Source organism: Salvelinus sp. IW2-2015, unplaced genomic scaffold (assembly GCF_002910315.2).
Source record: "Salvelinus sp. IW2-2015 unplaced genomic scaffold, ASM291031v2 Un_scaffold8005, whole genome shotgun sequence".
NCBI classification, from domain to species: Eukaryota; Metazoa; Chordata; class Actinopteri; order Salmoniformes; family Salmonidae; genus Salvelinus; species Salvelinus sp. IW2-2015.
In genome coordinates this window covers 6,018-11,732 of record NW_019949265.1, presented here as the reverse complement: position 1 = coordinate 11,732, position 5,715 = coordinate 6,018, and the positions used below count along the sequence as shown (strand labels likewise).

At 39.8% G+C, this 5,715-nt stretch overlaps 1 non-coding gene across 1 annotated transcript; it reads right to left on the bottom strand.

The window, feature by feature from the left end:
• Nucleotides 1-1,228: 1,228 nt before the first annotated feature.
• Nucleotides 1,229-2,228, bottom strand: LOC112079442 (uncharacterized). Its single transcript, XR_011479247.1, has 3 exons — nt 1,733-2,228; nt 1,480-1,574; nt 1,229-1,397 (listed from the first exon to the last, which is right to left on the bottom strand). It is a non-coding gene; the product is annotated as an uncharacterized protein (transcript).
• Between the last annotated feature and the right edge of the window lie 3,487 nt (nt 2,229-5,715).

Here is a 5,715-nt window from a genome sequence, read left to right as displayed (position 1 = left end):
TCGCAGCCCCTAATGAAGGTCTTGAATGATTAGGAGGTTGAACACACAGCCCCTAATGAAGGTCTTGATGATTAGGTGGTGAACACACAGCCACTAATGAAGTCTTGATGATTAGGTGGTGAACACACAGCCCCTAATGAAGGTCTTGATGATTAGGTGGTGAACACACAAGCCACTAATGAAGGCTTGATGATTAGGTGGTGAACACACAGCCCTAAATGGTCTTAATGATTAGGAGGTTGAACAGGAACACACAGCCCCTAATGAAGGTCTTGATGATTAGGAGGTGAACACACAGCCCCTAATGAAGGTCTTGATGATTAGGTGGTGAACACACAGCCCCTAATGAAGGTCTTGATGATTAGGAGGTTGAACACACAGCCCCTAATGAAAGGCAAAATGAGTAGAATTGCGTGAAATTAGTTATAAATTGCTCAATCTTCTCTCCATGACTCTGTTCCAGGGCAAAATGAATAGAATTGCAGCAAACTTGCTTTCAAACTGCAACGTCTCAAATTGTGAAGTTTTGGAGGAAATTAACTATAAAACGTCTATTTTCTTCGCTCTGCTGTCAAGCGGGGGGGCAACTTAAAATGTTTCGCAAGGTGGGGTGGGACCCCAAACTAAATGTTACTTAGGGCCCACAAAAAGGCTGTCTGCATGTGTGGGTATAGATGTGGATATGCAGGCCTGCGAGCCACTGTGGCCGGTCATGATGAGTTCAGATTTTGTGGCCCCCACCCCAATCAAAGTTTCTCCATCCCTGGTTGGGGCACACTCGTGGTAACAAATCAAAATCATAGGTTGCACAGTAAATTACTCATCTCATATGTATATACTGTATTCTATAATATTCTATGGTATCTCATTCACTTAATAATGTTTACATATCTTGCATTTCTCATCTCATATGTATATACTGTTTTCTATACTACTGTATCTTAGTCTGTTCCGCTCTGACATCACTTGTCCATATGTATATTCTTAACTCCATTTATTTACTTTAGATTTGTGTGTATTGGGTATATGTTATGTAATTTGTTAGATATTACTTGTTAGATATTACTGCACTGTCGGAGCTAGAAACACAAGCTTTACGCTACACCCGCAATAACATCTGCTAATCACGTGTATGTGACCGATAAAATGTGATTTGATACTGTCTGTTACCTATAAATNTAAAATGTGATTTGATACTGTCTGTTACCTATAAATCCTATGACTTACCCCTGATATTGTCCAGTAACAATTGCAGTAGAGCCATGATGAATGAGATCTGTTGACAGGTGTAGTTCATCTCCCTGGCCCACCAGAAGCCAGAGACAAAGTAGTCCAACAGGGCTGCCTCCTTCAGACATGTCTGGTAGTTCTTCAAACCAAGTATTWCTTCAAACTGGCTGTAGTAAAACAAAAAGGTTAGCATACATGAAACACTTCCATATAAACKGKCTAGTAGGCCTATATATCCYTGTTACKTACAGTTGCACTTGTTCCACTGTCAAATCCAACAGCGTGTTGATTTGTTCATGGGAAATAAGTTTCCATTGAGGGTTGGCTTTTTCAGCATCATTGTCCTGTATTCATTGGATTCAGAACACAAGTGGGTTTGGTTAGCTAGCCAAACCAGGTTAGCTCTAGCTWTGATAACAGTTTGTCAAATAATCCAAATAACCAGACAAATTATGTAGTAAATATTTCCAATAATATCAACTATTAATACATATCTTCCTACTTTGGACGCAGCGTCATTTCTGTCGTTTGCATTTTTATCCGCTGACTTGTTGCTTTGTTTCGCTTTTGCAGACATGTTATTGTCACCTGCGTTACTATGGCAACATGTCCACAGTGAACGGGCGGTGAGCTTCCGGGGGGCGGTGAGCTTCCGGTCAGTCTKGTCTATCGAGATGGATAAAGCTGATGCTAGAATCGCTATATTTAGCGAGTATTCAGACCCATCTAGCGACACATTTTCAAAAAAGGACAGCCAATAGCTACTTTCCTTACTGAGGAGTTGGCAACACTGTGCTAGATCTGTGTAGTCAACTTGTAACCAGTGCTTGACTTGGGCCGGAGATGTCCGGAGCGCCGTACTGGTACTTCTAATTTTGGACGAATTGCATTCCGTCTCCTCTATAAAAGAAAGACAATGAAAGTACAGTATGAAGAGAGGCAGAAGCTGCTTCTCCAATAGAAAACCTCACAGCACTTGAAGGGCGTTGACATGGTGTTGTCTGGCTCAACTCATGGATAGAAACGGTCTCTCGCACCGAACTGCGCATGTGCAAGCCGTCATTTGATATTCGTTTGATATAAAGTTATTTTTATTGAAAATCAAACGTGTAATTTTTCTCACTTTCACTTGGTTGGAGTAATAACATGTTCAACTACTTAAGCCACTAGCTTAAATCTATGTTGTGCTTTTATATTTCGAGAAAATTATCAAATAGGAATGAAGGCGGGATCTGCATTGAAAAGCAATGAAGAGTGGACATTCATTTCCTTGTTCAGCTTTGTATTATTATACTTGTAGGTCTATTTCGATACAGACCATGTCTATTATAATACAGACCATGTCTATTACAATACAGACCAGGTCAAATATAATACAGGCCAGGTCTATTATAATACAGGCTAGGTTCATTATAATACAGACCAGGTCTATTATAATACAGGTCAGGTCTATTATAATACAGACCATGTCTATTATATACAGACCAGGTCTATTACAATACAGACCAGGTCAAATATAATACAGGCCAGGTCTATTATAATAGAGGCTAGGTTCATTATAATACAGACCAGGTCTATTATAATACAGGTCAGGTCTATTATAATACAGGCCTGGTCTATTATAATACAGGTCAGGTCTATTATAATACAGGCCTGGTCAAATATAATACAGGCCAGGTCTATTATAATACAGGCTAGGTTCATTATAATACAGACCAGGTCTATTATAATACAGGTCAGGTCTATTATAATAAATCAAATCAAATCAAATTTTATAGTCACATACACATGGTTAGCAGATGTTAATGCGAGTGTAGCGAAATGCTTGTGCTTCTAGTTCCGACAATGCAGTAATAACCAACAGTAATCTAACCTAACAATTCCACACTACTACCTTACACACACACACAAGTGTAAAGGGATAAAGAATATGTACATAAAGATATATGAATGAGTGGTGGTACAGAACGGCATGGCAGATGCAGTAGATGGTATAGAGTACGGTATATACGTATGAGATGAGTACTGTTAGGGTATGTAAACATAAAGTGGCATAGTTTAAAGTGGCTAGTGGTACATGTATAGCATAAAGATGGCAAGATGCAGTAGATGATATAGAGTACAGTATATACATATGAGATGGGTAATGTAGGGTATGTAAACATTGTATTAAGTGGCATTGCTTAAAGTGGCTAGTGGTACATTTTACATAATTTCCATCAATTCCCATTTTTTAAGTGGCTGGAGTTGAGTCAGTATGTTGGCAGCGGCCGCTAAATGTTAGTGTGCTGTTTAACAGTCTGATGGCCTTGAGATAGAAGCTGTTTTCAGTCTCTCGGTCCCTGCTTTGATGCACCTGTACTGACCTCGCCTTCTGGATGATAGCGGGGTGAACAGGCAGTGGCTTGGGTGGTTGTTGTCCTTGATGATCTTTATGGCCTTCCTGTGACATCGGGTGGTGTAGGTGTCCTGGAGGCAGGTAGTTTGCCCCTGGTGATGCGTTCTGCAGACCTCACTACCCTCTGGAGAGCCTTACGGTTGTGGGCGGAGCAGTTGCCGTACCAGGCGGTGAGGCTAGGTTCATTATAATACAGACCAGGTCTATTACAATACAGGTCAGGTCTATTATAATACAGGCCTGGTCAAATATAATACAGGCCAGGTCTATTATAATACAGGCTAGGTTCATTATAATACAGACCAGGTCTATTATAATACAGGTCAGGTCTATTATAATACAGGCCGGGTCTATTATAATACAAGCCAGGTCTTTTATAATACAGACCAGGTCTAGTATAATACAGGTCAGGTCTATTATAGTACAGGCCAGGTCTTTTATAATACAGACCAGGTCTAATATAATACAGGTCAGGTCTATTATAATACAGGCCAGGTCTACAGATCAGGTCTATTATAATACAGACCAGGTCCATTATAATACACGTCAGAACTATTATAATACAAACCAGGTCTATTATAATACAGGCCAGGTCTATTACAATACATACCAGGTCTATTATAATACAGAACAGGATTATGTAATACAGGCCAGGTCTATTATAATACAGGCCAGGTCTACAGGCCAGGTCTATTATAATACAGGCCAGGTCTATTAAAATACAGACCAGGTCTATTATAATACAGGCCCGGTATTTTATAATACAGACCAGGTCTAGTATAATACAGACCAGGTCTATTATAATACAGGCCATGTCTATTATTATACAGGCCATGTCTATTATTATACAGGCCAGGTCTACAGGCCAGGCCTATTATAATACAGACCAGGTCTAGTATAATACAGGTCGGGTCTATTATAGTACAGGCCCGGTATTTTATAATACAGACCAGGTCTAGTATAATACAGACCAGGTCTAATATTATACAGGCCAGGTATATTACAATACAGGTCAGGTCTACAGGTCAGGTCTACAGGTCAGGTATATTATTATACAGACCAGGTCTAAAATAATACAGGCCAGGTCTACAGGCCAGGTCTATTATAATACCGGCCACGTCTATTATAATACAGGCCAGGTCTACAGGCCTGGCCTGTAGATTGTCTTTCTACAGGCATAATACAGGTCTATTGTAATACAGAACAGGTCTAATATAATTTAGGTCAGGTCTATTATAATACAGGCCAGGTCTACAGATCAGGTCTAATATATTACAGACCATGTCTATTATAATACAGACCAGGCCTATTATAATACAGGCCAGGTCTATTATAATACAGACCAGGCCTACAGGCCAGGTCTAATATAATACAGGCCAAGTCTATTATAATACAGGCCAGGTCTACAGGTCAAGTCTAGTATAATACAGGTCAGATCTATTATAATACAGACCAGGTCTAGTATAATACAGGCCAGGTCTATTATAATAGAGGCCAGGTCTATTATAATAGAGGCCAGGTCTATTACAATAGAGGCCAGGTCTATAATAATACAGGCCAGGTCTAGAGACCAGGTCTAGTATAATACAGGCCAGGTCTATTAACATACAGACCTGGTCTAGTATAATACAGGCCAGGTCGATTATAATACAGCCCAGGTCTGTTATATTACATACCAGGTCTATTATAATACAGGCCTGGTCGATTATAATACAGCCCAGGTCTGTTATATTACAGACCAGGTCTATTATAATACAGGCCTGGTCGATTATAATACAGCCCAGGTCTATTAAACTACAGGCCTGGTCGATTATAATACAGGCCAGGTCTAATAAAATACAGGCCAGGTCTATTATAATACAGACCAGGTCTATAATTATACAGTTCAGGTCTATAATTATACAGGCCGGGTCTATTATACTACAGACCAGGTCTATTATAGTACAGGCCAAGTCTATTATTATACAGGCCAGGTCTAGTATATTACAGGCTAGGTCAATTATAATACAGTGCAGGTCTATTATAGTACAGGCCAGTTCTATTATAATACAGGCCAGGTCTATTATAATACAGACCAGGTCTACAGA